This window comes from Schistocerca piceifrons, chromosome 2, assembly GCF_021461385.2.
Source record: "Schistocerca piceifrons isolate TAMUIC-IGC-003096 chromosome 2, iqSchPice1.1, whole genome shotgun sequence".
NCBI lineage: Eukaryota > Metazoa > Arthropoda > Insecta > Orthoptera > Acrididae > Schistocerca > Schistocerca piceifrons.
Genome location: NC_060139.1, coordinates 970,861,781 through 970,879,691, shown reverse-complemented (window position 1 = coordinate 970,879,691; position 17,911 = coordinate 970,861,781).

Here is a 17,911-nt window from a genome sequence, read left to right as displayed (position 1 = left end):
CAAAAAACAGGAAAAAGTTATTTATGGGAGCAGGAAAAATATCACACAACCCCTCTTGGGTTATTTGGACATATATTGACAAATAGCTGACTATATAATCCACTGTCAAGACATTTAATTACAAACGATTAAATATAAATCACAAAACTGTAAAATTTTCATAAACCATGGATTTTACATATGCACATAAAATATATGCTAAAAATGTTTGCAGATATGAATTATAAAATGTATACATTTTATACACCTTTTTGTAAGGATATACACTAGATTCTTCAGGCAAGAAACAAAACTTTACAATACTCTACATAAATGTACAACAATATTCTCTTCAAACTTTTACTTGGAAATTCCTTGAGAAAATGACTGAATTACAGGCATGCCCCTCAGTTTGCAGCCTACCACTATCCAGGTGCTGTTTCCAGTGTCCTTGGCTACTGCCACCCTCAGCAAACAGTTGCATGAAAAAATACACACAGTCTGGAACCGCGAGACCGCTACGGTCGCAGGTTCGAATCCTGCCTCGGGCATGGATGTGTGTGATATCTTTAGGTTAGTTAGGTTTAAGTAGTTCTAAGTTCTAGGGGACTGATGACCTCAGAAGTTAAGTCCCATAGTGCTCAGAGACAGCCAAAACATACACACAAAATAGTATGCATTAGCAGAAAAGTAGGTTTTCCTTTAAACCTAGAATAAAACACCTGAAAGAAAATTTTGTATTGCAAGTTATCACTTATTACTGCTATATTACGATATATGACATCGACACTTCAGGTAAGAGACTGGAGGCTTTCTCTCTTAATTTCGAGTGGCTTTTATTCTGAGAAAGTTATGCAGCTCCACTGAAAACAAAATCTGGATTATTGTTATGTAACTCTGTCAGATAATTCATGTTTACCCTTGCGTTTAACAATATGCCATTGAAAAACTTCAGCTACCCCCTTTCTTTTAATGAAAGTACAGCATAGAAGATGTTCCAAGAGCAGTAACTGTGTGCTGATTGTAGGCACATTCGAGTTATGATGAGAATCTTTGGTTTGCGATGGTGGCACCACCTGTATGCCATTGCAGAAGTGGTTTCTGGGTGTAGAAAGAGAAGGTAGTATATTGTGAGCTGGGAGCATCACAGTTCCACAAGCACTTGTAATGTGGGCCTGGGTTAGCTGAAGTGGCTACAGGAAGTGTGTTATGGTTGTGCTCAGCCCTGCGTATGGTCCCGGAACTTGGTAGTTGAGTAGTGCTGGTATCAGAGTTGGCACTGCCAATCAATACTGACTAAAGTGGAATTAACTACAACAGTATGGTGGATTACATTGGTACAGCCGCGGAGGGTAGACGCATGGTCTGAGGCGTCCTGTCACAGTTCGCGCGGCTTCCTCCCATCAGAGGTTTGAGTCCTTCCTCGGACATGGGTGTGTGTGTTGACCTTACCATAAGTTAGTTTAAGTTAGACTAAGTAGTGTGTAAGCTTAGGGTCTGATGCCCTCAGCAGTTTGGTCCAATAAGATCTTACTACAAATTTTCCATTGGTACAGCTAAATTTCAAGGACAGGGTTGTTCCCTTATGGAGCCACAGCAGTACAAGGAACATTACAGTACATTTCCTATGACACTTATAGTGCTTGACTGAGCTAAATTGTGCTTTAGTGCTGTCATCCCAAGTTGGTAACTTCAGTAATTGCACTTTTGGCAAATTCTAGCATTCAGTTAAAAAAAGTTGTTAACACAGAGCACACAGGCAGTGCCTCTCTTTCGATGTTAGTAGTTACTCATGAAATTGCTTTGATATTGGTGCTTATATTTATGAACTTCTTGTCATTATGCATAGTTCACATCAATGACAAGTCATCAATGTCTAATAAGTCATTAAACTACAGAAGTTATTTTTGATGTTCGGTGTATTTACTGATGACTGTTTTTTTAACATGTGTTTTCTTAATATCAGTGATTTGAATACTGTGATTTCTTTTATTGGGTTGCTGAGATATTTGACACGTTCAGTGGAATTCTGTTGATTGGTAACTTCAAGGAGTACAATTTTTTACATTATTTAGTTCCATTGGTTACTAAAATTTCAGTTTCACCAGTATGAGTTGGTATATAACTGTTTTACATGATGATAACTCTGAGAAATTATTAGTAATTTTCTTACTATAATCTGAAGAGTAGTTTTGTGTGCCACTGGTTAATTATTGCTAGTGCTGTGTTATGCTTGGATGAAATAGGCATGGGTCCATATTGGTATGGAAGTGATTGTCATCACTGTGTGATGTAGGCTAATACTTGTTATTTTTCAGATGACCTGAGTTATTGTCTAATGTGATGTTTTACAATCACCATATGGAATTTATGTATGGAACCTTGTGAACTGTGGACACACTCAATCTAAGTAATTATTTGTGTCCTACTGCCATGGTTGTACAAATTGCAAAATGTATACTGCTTTTGATGGGACAGTGAAACCGATTGCTTGAGATTATTTTATGAACCTGTTATTTTTTCTTTAATTGTCAGATTGTGGCTGATTCTCAGAGTCATTTTACCACTTTTAAAATCAGTTTATCATTTCATTCTTAAAATAATTTATTATCTGGTTGTATTGTTTTTTGTTATTTGTTATTGTTATTGAAAATCTTTGGGCTGTCCTTGGGCCAGGTAAAATTAATTTTAGAAAATAATTTCATTTTATCAAGTGTATGTTTTTCAGTAATAAATAACTGAAAGTGTCATTTCTCATGTTATTCACCCAGACCTCACTCCACATAATCCAATGGCACAACTGTAAGAAATTTGTAAAAACCAAGAAATTGGGTCAGAACCCAGTTAGGAGACAGAACCCCACTTACTCAAGAGATGTAACAAAAAGGGTAAATACTAAGGATAGGAAGGTTAAGAGTATGAGGAGGGAGGACCCAAGATAGGAAAGTGTACCAAAAAGGAAATATGGGAACACACAACTAGGCTAAGGCACCACTTGCCCATTGGTGTGTCTGGAAAAGAGCAGTAGATGTCCTACCTACTTTACTTATTACTAAAAATGTCTCCAATTCTCTTTACAAAATAGAATCAGAACATTTTCAAAATTGGGTGATGAAATTTTAAATATTTAACAAACAAAATGTATGGTTTCATATCAAGTACATTCTTAAGCTAAATATTTTAATAGACTTAGTATATGTAAGTTGTTTACAGGCATTTTTTAAAATTTATTTACAACATGCTCCATTACAATATTTGTAATGTTTCACACCCCTATCTGACAGATGGATTACCATCAACAGTGTCACATGCCCTCATGTCATGAGACACTATGGAGAGGTTTGATGTTTAAATTGGGACATTAGTGCAATGTCTGGTGATCAGAAATTTTACACCACGTCTCCTCCCCCTGCCAGCCAAAATACTGGCAATGAAATTTTTTTACACCACCAGGATTCAAAATGGCTTACCCCAAGGTCGGGCACCACCACACAAGCATGTATTAGTGACCTCAGCCACAGAGGTGGACTGTTCATAGGCATTGTGATAGTAATTTCTAACAACTTTTAACAGACGATGATACAACAGCAAACATTTTCTTATCTCTTCATTAATCTTGTTGGATTTTCTTTGTCTTTACTAATTTTCATAACTTGAAGGTGGTAGATTGAATATTGCTATCATGTCTCCTATTCCTTTCCTTGGCCTCTTCCATCATCATTTCTTTAGGTGCACTAATCTTTTCATCCTGAATAATTTCACTCAGTATAGGATGCTCAATCTCTACCCCAACAATGTTGGTAGGTTTCTTTCAAAACAGAAGTTTGCAAGGAGAAAATTCAGTAGACTCATTCTACAGGTTGTTAATGATGTTCTCAAAATTGTGTGCATGACTTTCCCAAGCAGTGTGTTTTTTACTACAGTATGTTCTGCACAATCTCCTGATTTTCTGCATTGCCCTTTAACTAATATTCACTTGTGGGAAAAAGGTAGAAATTTTAATATGATTAATTTTGTACATGTCCATGCATTGCATAAATCTTTCAGATGTAAATTGAGGTCCATTGTCTGACAATGTGGCCATGGAATGGAAGTTTTTCTGTTTTAAGCTCATCCTGCCCACAAACTCACATACGGCCTTAAAAATATAAAACACTTTTGATTGTGTAATCCAGTGGTACCATATCTAGAAACTCCTTTCTAATTTGCAGTTGCATCTCCAAACCATGTACAAAAATAGTAAGTTGAGCACAATCAAATATATCTCTCATTGAATGCGAGAGGAAGAAACTGTGAAATTCTTTGTTCTATTCCCAACTGTCCTCCAAATCAGTTCCTGTACAGAGGATTTGACAGTACACCATTTTCTTTGAGACAGACGCCTTCAAAAGTTGCTAATTCTATTATAACTCTACATTCTACTACTGTTACCCGACGTCATTTAACTAGAGGTCTCAAAGGGAATCAGTGCTATGGTTCAATGAATTACAGCTTCATTCTGGTTTCCTTCATCAGCTTTCATCTGAAATGAATAAATATATTACAGTAGTACAGGAAGTTTTTTAAAATTCTAAAAATGTTTAGCCTCAATTTTTTTAAAACTTTCATCTTCCTGTAAGTTGTCCTTCAAACCAGTTCTTGGGAGCTTCCACTTCTATCCAGGCATAATCTATTGAGTGTAGGCCCTCGTAATGACACTGTAAATTGTATTTCTTTGCAGAAACAAGCGTTTTATGAAGCATCACATCTGTTTGTTTCACTGAAAATATATATTTCTTCTAATGAAGCAAGCAGTGGGCTTCCAAGATTACATGTTTTTGCTGCTGTCACAAGAATTAAACAGGTGGAGACACAAATGTTTACTTGGGCCAGCACAGAACAAGTGCAAGTGATGTAAGCTCTTCTCACCTTCACAACTCTGATATGAGATCATGAGCAGTCCTGCTCATGAGGCACTTGTTGGAACAGCCTGCTCTACCTGGAATATATTATTGCCATTTTATTAAGTTTAGTAAACTTGTAACTCTTTCTGCTTGTTCTTTTAACTCTTTGTACTATGACAGTGACTGATCCTGCAACTATCTCTTGGTCCCTGTTACTATCTTCATGGTGGACATCCTCACTGAGGTCAGCTGTATTTGTTGCCATTAGATCTAACATATTTCCATAGTACTGTTTTACAGTACTATGGAAATTGTACACTTATCATTTTTTTATTATCTTTATCAATTTATGGATGATTAAAATCTCCTCCAGTGAATACATTATGATAGAGAAACATATATAGTGACAAGCTGAGGTTTTTCTTACATTTTCAGTTACACTTAAGGATGTCTGGTGGTCAATAGAAGGATCCAGGTACAAGGTTTTATCACCATTGACACTGAGTCCTTTCAAATGATCTCAAGTTCAACTTCTATTCATTACCTAAATGACTTGAGTTACTTGACTGGCCTATCCTTTTGGTATAAACTTAAATTTACCCTAAAAATCTCAGTGATACTATGAATGATTCATCATTTGCCCATTAGGATTTTATGATTTTAATATTTACAGTGGGGGGGGGGGGGGGGGAGGTAATATCTTTGTCTTTTACATGAATACTTCACGGCTTACAGAATTCATTATAACCAGGTGTTATGCAGTCTCCATTATCATTCTAAGCCCTGTACAAGATTGCATATAAAATGCATGCTTCAGGTTCAACTAATAGATGCTTCTATTATATTTAAATTTTCAGCAAACATATTGTCATTTCCTTTTGATAACATTACATTAGATAGAGCAATAGAGTTCATGTTTTCACTCTTCTCCCAGCTAGACTTAGGTTTGTGTTTTCCAAAAAGACATGGGCTTCCAAAGATGACATAATCATGAAATTTATGTATATCGCATCCATTGCTGTTATGATATCCAGTCCAAAAACGGTTTGATGCAGCTCTCTCTGCTGCTATATCCTGTAAAAATCTATGCATCCCTAAATAACTACTACACTCCACATCCATTTGACTTGTTTATCGTGTTTGCCCATTGGTCTCACACTAAAATTTTTACCTACACACTTCGCTCCATTACCAAATTGATGAATCATTCATGCCTCAGGATGTGACAAAGTAATCAATCCCTTCTTTTAGTCAAGTTGAGTCATAAATGTCTTTTTTCCCCAATTCAGTACTGCAACCCCCATTTGTTATTAGATTCAACCACTTAATCTTAACATTCTTCTATAACATCACATTTCAAAATCTTCTATTCCCTTCTTGTCTGAACTGCTTACTGTCCAGGTTTCAGTTCTGTACAAGGCTATAAGCCAGACAACTATTTTTAGAAGAGAGTTTCTAATACATAAATTATATTTGATATTAACAAATTCCTCTGTTTCAGAAATGCTTTTCATGCTATGACCATTCTGCATTTTATGTATTCTGTAAATTGCATTATCCTTGTTTCACTTTTGTTGATGTTCATTATATAATCTCTTTTCAAGACACTAGTCATTCTGTTCAACTACTCTTCTAAATTCTTTTCCTTCACAAAGACAATTACAATGTCATTGGTAAAGATCAAAATTTTTATTTCTTCTCCCTGAACTTTAATGCTCTCAGCAAACTTCCTCTTGTATTTCTTTACTGCTTGCTCAATGTACAGACTGAATATGATCAGGAACAGGCTACAGCTCTGTCTCAATCACTTCTCAAACACTGCTTCCCTTACACATGGTTAAACTTTTATAACTGCTGTCTGTGTTCTCCACAAGTTGTAAATAATCTTTCACTCCCTGTATTTTATCCTTCTACCTTAAAAATTTCAAAGAGTGTATTCCTGTCAACATTGTTAAAAACTTTCTCTAAATCTACAAATGCTATAAAAGTAAATTTGCTTTCTATAAGCTATCTTTCAAGACAATTGATAGGGTCAGTATTGCCTGCATTTCACCCCAACTCAAACTGATCTTCCCCTTGGTTGGCTACAATCAGTTTCTCTATTTCTCTGTAAATAATTTGTGTTAGAATTTTGCAAGCATGACTTATTACACTGATACTTCAGTAATATTCATGCATGCCAGCACATGCCTTCTTGTTGCATTCTTTTTGACATGTGAGGATATTTCCTGTAGTTCATACAGCTTCCACACAGAGGGAATAGTTTTGTCATGGCTGGATCTCCCATAGACCTTGTAATTCTGAAGGAATTTCATCTACTTCAGTGGCCTTGTTTCTACCTAACTCTTTCCGGCATTTGTCAAATTTTTCTCACAGTGTAACATTTACCAACTCACCTTCATCTACTTTCTCTTTCCTCTCCATGATATTACCTTCAAGTTCATTTCCCCTGTGTAGCCCTACTGTATACTACTTCCACCTTTCAGCCTTCATTTCTTTGCTTGCCATCTGAGCTCTTGTTACTCCAGTAGGTGGCATCTAACTCTCCCCTGGGTACATATGCTTCAACATCCTTGCGTTTCTCATCTAGCCATTTCTGCTATGCCATTTTGCACTTCCTGTCAGTCTCAGATTTTAGATATCTTCAATCCCTTTTACCTGCTGTGGTTGCTGCCTTTTTATATTTTCTTCTTTTGTCAGTTATATTCAAGCTCTCACATGCTATCCAAGGGTTTATACTGGGCTTTGTCCATTTTGCAATTTGATCCTGTGCTGCCTTGAACATTTCAAGGATATAAAAGGAACATTGTTTAACAGTTCACTTTTATGTGGTTGATTTGCATTTGTTATTCTGAAATGATTGTTGCAACTATTTAGATTTACATAGTCGACTTTATGATATCAAATAACTTTTTTCTTCTTGTAGCTGAGGTTTGATCATATAAAACTTTTTAAATGAGATTATGGTCACCATTGACTGTAAAATTATTGGTCTATAAATCCACCTATTTGGCCATGTGTCCATTATCAAGTGGAATATTGTTAATTATGATACTGCTCATGTCAAAACCTTACAAAATGTATAGCATGTGTGTATGTCCTCATCATATCCATACACTGGATATTTAATGTTACAGTTGTTATCATATTTTTACTTAATTACATTAAAACACTACTCACGCAACAACAATAACATCAAATACCCAACATATGGATGTGACAACAACATATACATGCCACCCAATTGCTTGAGCACTGATTCATCAACAGGCATATACAACAGAGAAAGAAAATTTGCTAGCCTTTGGAATGAATCCATTGTCATGCTAGAGTAAAAATACTCCTAAAACACACACACGCACACACACACACACACACACACACACACACACGCACGCACGCACGCACACACACACACACACACACACACACACACACACACACACACACACACACACACACACATATGTGTGCCTCTACATTGTGCTGGCTGGACACACTTCATACTGATCCTCTGTGATGTGTGTCCAGCCAGCATGATGCCGGGCACAGGTGTGTGAGTGTGTGTGTGTGTGTGTGTGTGTGTGTGTGTGTGTTGTTCGTATTCTTACTCCAGCTCAAGCTAGTAACTTTTCTTCCTCTTTTGTGTGTTCTTATTGTTGACTCAAGCCTTCTACTATTCAGTGAATGGTATCCTTTACTTGTAAATTACAGTATTCACATTCTAACAGAACTTTCCTACATATATAAACATCAAATATTTTTTAAGGTTTTAACATATGCTGAGGTATGAGGTATTCCACATGATAATGGGCACATAGCCACAACTGCAACAGCAGTTTTTATAAATAAATAATTTTACATTCAAAGACAATCATTTTCTAAAATTGAAACATTAATTTTTTACAAAATGATCAAGATTAAATAAAACTGTTTAATGGCCCATTTGAATGTGACAGAGCCACATGCACAATCATTAATTCATCAGACATATTTCAAAAACAGTCATAAAAGATCAAGGCAAATTCCATATTACAAATAAAATGACTGATACAGTGTTTCCACAATAAATGAGGAGATGAATACCTAACAGAATGAAATTCCATACCTACCTCCAAAAATTAAACATAATGTGTTTTGGGGTAGGTTTCTGTCACCATCCTGATAATGTGGTATATCAATTAATAACTGTGCACAGATGAATAAAAAATAATATTTCATATTTGTTTGTGATAACTGATTTTTTTACTGTTGATGCTGCTACATACTGTTTGGCACTCTATTACTTATACATTGCAAGTTCTCTTTGTATGGAACACCTCTGACATTATAGTCTACTCTTTTTTCTCCCTCATATATTTTTTAAGTTCCTGGAACAATTCAGTACTTAATTAGAACCAACAACAGACAGCATATTACCATGATATCAAGATTTATCTCTAATTACAGTAATATGACTAGGCTGAGAGTAAGAGTCTGGCAAAACAGTAATAACTAATACGCAAGACAATACAAATGAACATTTGCAATGAACTAATATAATTAAATAAGTACTAATATAATGGAAGGAAACATTCCACGTGGGAAAAATTATATATAAAAACAAAGATGAGGTGACTTACCGAACAAAAGCGCTGGCAGGTCGATAGACACACAAACAAACACAAACATACACACAAAATTCAAGCTTTCGCAACAAACTGTTGCCTCATCAGGAAAGAGGGAAGGAGAGGGGAAGACGAAAGGAAGTGGGTTTTAAGGGAGAGGGTAAGGAGTCATGTCTGCTTGTGTCTGTATGTGTGGATGGATATGTGCGTGTGTGCGAGTGTATACCTGTCCTTTTTTCCCCCTAAGGTAAGTCTTTCCGCTCCCGGGATTGGAATGACTCCTTACCCTCTCCCTTAAAACCCACTTCCGTTCGTCTTCCCCTCTCCTTCCCTCTTTCCTGATGAGGCAACAGTTTGTTGCGAAAGCTTGAATTTTGTGTGTATGTTTGTGTTTGTTTGTGTGTCTATCGACCTGCCAGCGCTTTTGTTCGGTAAGTCACCTCATCTTTGTTTTTATATATAAATAAGTACTAATTTTATCCTCACAAAAATTAATACACTTTATCTTTAGTATGGGTAGTACGCTTCCATCAACAACATATTTGTAATATACGGGGGATACATACACCTATACAGAGATATAACAATATTATGAAAAGAATAGTTTCTACTCACAGTATAGAGGAGATGCTGCTGCTAAAGGATTGTTGCTACTCACCGCATAGCGGAGATGCTGAATAGCATCATCGCAACTATACAGTGAGTAGCGACTATTCTTTTCATATTATTACATTCCATCCTGGATTCCCCATACGTTGAAATGTAAAATCACATAGTAAAGCAAATTAAATTACTCAGATAACTTAGTATTTACAGAGAAACTATATGGTATATCTTTTGCAATGCTGCCCTCAATAAATATCACTTTGGGTATGACAGCCTTCTTCATGTCACAACAATGGTTTCACATTTTAATAAAAGATTATGACAAAATATAACATTGTTATCCAATAAGAATAAGTAGTTATTACAAGTGCAGAGTCCATTAAATTAACATGTACCTTAAAATGTACGTCTCTATTTTTTAAAAGTACACTCAGTACTTCCAGATGGCTGTAGTCGAACTGATGATCTGTAAACCATGCACAAGTAATATGTCTTTCAGAACAACATGTGACAAGTGGAACACAAATGCCTCAAATTGATGGATACTCATTAGCAGCCAGCTATTGTAGAACTATACAGGAGAAAGAATGGACTACAATCAATGTTAAAACTAACAAGAAATACAAATCCCTAGGCACTAAGTACTTATGGTGTAGATTTTCACTTTGAAGCCTGTGGAATGAAAATCACTACAAATAATAAGTCACTTATAATTTTGGCAGTTAACAGAGCTCCTGCAGGGAAAATATGTATCTTTCTAAACCATATGGAACAACTTTTGAACCAAATATATTCAATACACAAGGATTTAATTATCATAGGTGATTTTAATATTATCTTCTTAACTACAAATAATAGCAGAAGAGAACTAGAGCACATGATGGAATCATTTAACCTAATTTCAGTAGTTAACTTTCCCACCAGCATAACTAGTACTTGTAAGAGCCTAATTGACAATATATTCCTGGACAGATACAGAAGCAGCAGTATTACTGAAAGTCAAACTCTCAATGGTCTGTCATATCATGATGGTCAGTTGCTTACAGTAAATGATATCAAACTGTGTGATAAATCAAAACACTCCTTTAAACTGGTCAGGCCGGTCAATAATGATAACAGAAATCAACCTTCTCTTACAGAAGGTCAACTGGACCCCTGTAGTTATGGAGAGCAATATTAATGAAAAATTTAATCTGTTCTCTAATAGGTTTGTGTCACTGTTTGAAGCAGTATTTCCAAAAATAATCTCGAAATATTGTAAAAAGTACTGAGGATGGAAATGTTGTAAAAAATACTGAGGAAGATGCTAATATCTTCAATAAACATTTTTTAACAGCTGCTGAAAAAATTGGCTGTGAAGGCTCAGTGCATAAAGCTAACAATGCCAGAGTTTGCCAGATGCAGATAATGCCCATAATAATTAGTGAGATCAATAGGACAACCAGAGAAATTATGTCAAAAAATTCTTGTGCGGTTGATAATTTTTCAACTAAGGTACTTAAGCACTGTCATGGCTATATAAATGCAATCTTGTGTCACCTTTTTAATGAATCCCTAAAAGGTGTTGCTCCACTTAGATTAAAATATGCCTGTGTGAAACCACCTTTCAAGGAAGGTGAAAAAACTGATGTAACAAACTACTGCCCACTATCCTTGCTAACAAGTTTTTCAAAGGTCCTTGAGAAACTGGTATTCAGGAGAGTTGTTAATCACTGAACAGCCATAACATTCTCAGTCAGTGTCAGTTTTGTTTCCGGCAAGGCCTATCAATTGATGATGCTATTTTCTCTTTCACCGATCAAATCCTTGAATCTCTTAATAGAAAATTGGCACCAACTGGCCTGGGTGTGCAGATAGATTGCAAACTAAATTGGTCCAACCATATTCTAGATCTAGAAAAAAAGGCTACATTCTGCAACATTTGCATCAACCACACATAAGGATGTCATAAGAGCTGCTTATTTCGAATATTTCCATGCACTTTTGTTTTAGAGTTTTTATTGCATCGTGAGTGGAGTGCAACCAAGGTGCTCATGCAGGAATCTGTTTAAGGAAATTACAGGTTTTTACAATGATATCTCAGTATGTTTCATTAATAAAAAGAAATAGTGACTATCATGGTCAAACACAAGGTCAAAAGAGAACTTTCATAGCAACCAGTCAAACTATTCCCTTGTACAGAAAGGAGTAAATTACAGACATCAAAATTTACAATGCTCTATCCAGTGTCATCAAAAGTCTTGCTCCTGAAACACCGAAGTTCAAGAGCAAACTGAAGGAAACCTAATACAAAAGTCAGTCTATTCAATTGGCGAATTTTTTGGTGCATAGAAGCAAGATTTTATTATACAACTGAGTTAGAAATTCAATTTAAGCATAAAAGTAAACTATTTGTTGGCATAGTGGTATATTGTTGCTCAAATACTTTGATATTGTTAATTTGAATGTGTCCACATAAGTATTAATTCTGATGTATGTAATATGTTTTTATTTCTAGTGTTCCATGTTGTTACTACAAATCTTGTAAAGAATTAATCATATTGTGTGCTGGGGTGTATTGTTAACATCATAAAAATACTGACTCATTCGATATCCTTGCAACTCCATTGCTATGAGGATCAATGGAACTCACAGCAAAATAAATAATAAGAAATGAGTGCTACAGTTTGGCTGTATATATTGCAGGATGCTGAAACATTGTAGGTTTGTTCATTCTTTTGTTAACATATAAACAGGATTCATTTATGTATGACATTACTCCAACTCATCGTTACTAATACAAGTCATGCCTGATCTAACTAAAATTCATATTCTCAGTCCAGCAAAAACACACTTTATGAATTGCATTTCTTGTAACAAGTTTCTTCTCTATATAACTGTTATCTTCATATGGTAATTGAAATCCCTTTGCAGAATAAAAATAATTTAATAAGTAGATATAAAAACTGACTGAACAGCTGACATACTGAATCATAATAGGCAGAGAAAACTAGACTGAGAATGCTGCTAGCTTCCAAAAAAATCCCTCTTATAGCTCTTGAATATGCATATACACACATACACCTGTATAGTTGTATTGATCTGGCTGACTACATTGTGACAGCACTGTAGCTCAACTGGAATGAGGTGTAGTGTTGGTTGGAGTGGGTGAGGGGAGAAAATACATATGGATCAGGAGGGATGATTAAGGAAAGTGGATGACAGCCAGGAAGGAGAGACAGTGGGCACAGAGGAAGGATGAGACTATTGTACTGGTGAGCTTATTATGGACACAGGCTTAGGTTGAGGGAGTTGTGTGCAATGGACAATGATATGTAAGAGTAGATTACTACTCATCATTGTTGACATCACCTTCCTATATATCCCCTGTGCTCATTACCTTTCTTATGTAGAATGCTACCTCTCCTGACATCCTACCAGCTCCAACACAACCGCTTCATTTCTTACAGACCTGAAAAACTACATCTTTACACATAATTATTACTTCTTTGAGGGGATGGTCTAGAAATAAATATGCAGCACAGTCATGGCAGACAGTATGCCATCGAATTTGTGGGCCATCAAGAGGAAACTTTCCTAACCACACATAATCCCAAACTCCTTTTCTGGTTGAGGTTTGTTGATCACATTGTCTTCATCTGGACCCCTTCCACACATGGTCTGACCACCCATGAACTACAACTACCAAGTGGTTATATTTAAACTAATGGTGTTCCAAGTGCTGCAGTGTGGGCTGTATCCATTGCAGGACGCTGAAACATTGTAGATATGTTCATTAATCAGTGGGCTAGCTGAGTATGCTGAAAAAAATAATAGTTCCTGTTTCTGCCACCAGATAAAAATACAGCACTGTAATCAGTCAGAATGTGAAATGTTTCCTGCTTTGACATCAGTATGCTGTTCATCGCTTGGCAGTGCATGTAGATTTCTTTTGTTAAGTGACTGTTAGGTAAATGGTTAAGAAGGTTGAAGTTTTCTACATGTAACACAGTGGCTATTGCAAAGGAAGACCGTGCACTGATAGTAAAGTTGTTTTATCAGAATGGCAGTAATGTGGCAGTGCACTGCAGGAATATTGTCCACAGAAACAGCTGCAAAGGGGCCCCGTGTCAATAAATGTGCTAAAGAAAAAGATCAAAAAAATTGAAGAAACAAGTGAATTAGGTGGTTCAGCAGGGAGAGGAAGGTGGATCATTCCATGGCTGTTGATGATGAAGTTTGTGTAGCTGTGTCATGGGAATTGTCTCTGCCCCAGTAAACATTCAAAAGATTTTGTGGTGCATTTTACACTTGTGTACCTACAAGATTCAGGATGCACACCAAATGAAGCCGCAAATATGCTGCAACACCATGACTTTGCTCCTTTTTTTGGCACACACAGAAATGAATGACATGTGAGCTCTGCATGATGCCATGAATGCACAGAACTGTGACATATGGGGTTCTACTTCGCTTCATGTTGTGCAGGAACATCCGCTGCAACTTAAGGGACTGTTTGGTATGGTTTCACAAGCTCCTTTGTTCTTGGTCTGTTTTCCTTCAAGGTGATGAGACCTCATAGACAAATTTGGTGTACAGTGACATCTGCACATTATAAGGATCTCCTTGTGCAACACATGATTCCAGCTTTGCAAGAAAGCAACTGCGTCTACACCAATATTTTCATGCAAGATGGAATGACAGCACAAGTTGCTTGCCAAGTGAAAGATTTGTTTCAAGAGAGCTTCGGTAATGACCACATCATCTCTAGGCAATTTCAAGATTGTGTGGTCTTCCAAGTCCCCTGACCTAAAGCCATGTGATTTCTGGTTGTGGGGATATCTGAAAGATCATGTCTATCAGGGGATTTATCTGGACTTTTTCTGACCTGAAGAATAGCATTTGATGATATGTCACTCTGATTACTTTAGGTATGCTGCAGGTAACTGTTGACCATGACATGTTAAAGATGTGGGATTTTGCTGAATCAGGAGACCGTAATGAACTCATGTTGTAACTTGTAACCATATCCTAATAAATGTGCCAGAACCACCATTATCATGTGTTCAATTACTCCTCCCCTTTCCCTGCAACCACACCATACTCTGACGGCTTATAGTGCCATAGTTTCACCAGGTTATAGAAGGAGGACTATTATTTTTTCGGCTTACTCCATGAGCACACTGATTAATGAACATACTTACAATGTTTCAGCATTGTCCGGTATATACACCCCACACTGCAACACTCAGAAACCATCAGTTTAATTTTAACCATCCAGTACTTATCATTGTGCCTGTAAATGAGGAACACAATACTTCCTAAAGTGTTATTCCATAATACCCTAGTTCATCCACACATGAAACCTATTCCCACCACCCTATCCCATGGAGCACACCCCTGTTGAGGACCCAGGTGCAAAACCTGTCTGTCCTCAAACCCAGCTCATTCTATCCAGTCCCATCATTGGTTTACCCTATTCTGCTAGCTCTGCTGTAAATTCTGTATATCATTTTATGTAGGCATTACAACTATCCAATTGTGCACCTGAATGAATGCTCATCCCCAAACTGTGACCAAGAACAGATTTGGTAACTAGAATTAACTACTCTCCCTAATCATAGTAAATAGTTTTGATTTTTAAAACCCCCAATTCAGAATTGCACTGCAAGGTGTGTAATCATCGTCGTGTTTGCAATACAATATTTACTCCACATAAATTTGAGGATGTAGATTATAAAGTTGTAGTTGTAATGTTTCCCATTTCAATATATGTTCTACAACATGTTAATCAAAAGACCAGCAAGTTTGGATACTTATCATATTAATTTATTACAAGTTAATTGTAGAGCCAATTCTACATACAGTCTTGCTGTACACGAAAGACCTATCCAGACAGTCTCTAGTAGTCTCTGCTGTGTATTGTTTCATAGAATGTTAACAGTAAAATGAGTTTGTTACATCATTATTAAATTCATTGCAATTAACTTTAATACAGTACTGTGCTTTTACATGGCTTATTGCATTTCAGATTGTTCACTTCTTTTTTCACTTTGACTAGCATCATAATTTTTTACAAAATAAGTAATTTTCCTGTTTTGAATAGATTTTTTTTTTATAGTTTGTCCGAATTTGCTTTTTAGATACATACTAGCTGAGTATCCAGTGTTGCCTGGGTTTGTATTTATTCCAGTTCTGTTAGTCCTTCTCCTCCATCCTCCTCCTTGACGGTCCTCTTTTTGCCCTCTCTCTGTCCACTTCCTCCACCACCACCTCTCTGTCCATCTGCTACTACTCCCTCTCTCTTTTTCCATCAGCTGGTCTCCACTCTCTCTGTCCATATGCTCATTCCACATCTGTCCATCTCCTTCCACCCCCTTTCCCCCCAAGTACATTTCTAACTGCTCTCTCAATCTCATCCTCACCTCCTCTAACTCCTCCCCCACCTCTCTCTACCCATCTCCTCCTCTCCTCTCTCTCTGTCAGTTTCCTCCTTCATATCTCTCTGTCCATCTCCTCCTCCCCTACATCTGTGACCATGTTCTCCTTCCCCCTACCTGTCTATTCATATCTTCCTCTCCCCTTTTCTCTTGTTATTACACCAACACCAAAAGGAGGTTGCTTGTTTTTACCCCCATAATATTTCTTTCCAGATAATAGTAACAATGTAGAAGGTATATTGCTACTTACCATAAAGATGACATGTTAAGTTGCTGATAGGCACAATTAAAAGACACTTTCACATAAACTTTTGGCCACACCTTCAACAGAAACAGTGAAATACTCACCCTTAATTCACCCAAGCAAGCACATCTCATGTGTACATGACTGCCAACACTGGCAGCTTGGACCAGAATGCAATTTGGCTTTTGTGAAAGTGTCTTTTAACTATGTCTGTCTGCAACTTACTGTGTCATGTTCATGGTAAGTAGCAATCTATCTTTTCCTACATTATTGACCATTTGGCTTAGCAACGACAACGACAGGAGAGGACCACTCACTGGAAGTGACAGGAAGCAAGACCCCTGAAGCAGTAAGACAATCCAGCTCCCATTTGACCTGATCACGAAGGGCCACAGGAATGGGCTGAGCCCGAAAAAACTTAGGCCGAGCAGTGGGTTTGAGCATGATATGAGCTTCAAAGTCGTTTGCACGGCCTAACCCAGCAGAAAAAAGGGACCAAAATGTCGTCGACAAGGATTCAATTGAGCATAAGGAATAGCATCAGAGACGCTATTGACAGAGTCATTTATGGATAACCCAAAAACGCGAAAGGCATCGAAACCAAAAAGATTCTCCGCGTTACTATGGTCAACCACAAATATGGGAACAGTGCGAATGACAGATTTGTAAGATACCTCAGCATCAAATTGTCCCAAGAGAGAAAGCTTCTGTTTATTGTAAGTCCGTAACTGCCGTGTGACAGGTGACAGGATTGAAGAACCCAATTGAAGATACGTCTGAGAACTGATGATAGTGGCAGCAGAACCAGTATCCACCTGCATGCGGACATCTCAACCAAGTATTTGGACAGTGAGGAATAACTTCCCTGAAAGGGAAGAAGTACAATTGACAGACAACACAGAATCAGCGTCATGTTCATCAACATCATGTGTGCGGTCGGATTTGCAAACGGATGACACAGGACACTTTTTTTTGCATTTGTGACACATGGCCCAATGTTGTGGACAATCTTCTCATGAATGTTTTGTAAAACACCGTGGACATGAAGGAAGTTGCCATGGGTTTTGCTGCAGTTTCTTAGAGGTTAGGCCGAGGCTGCGCTTGGGAGCGTACTGCGGCCACGTCGGCCAGTGGGGACACGCCACACGCTTCGTAAACATCGCACAGAGGTTG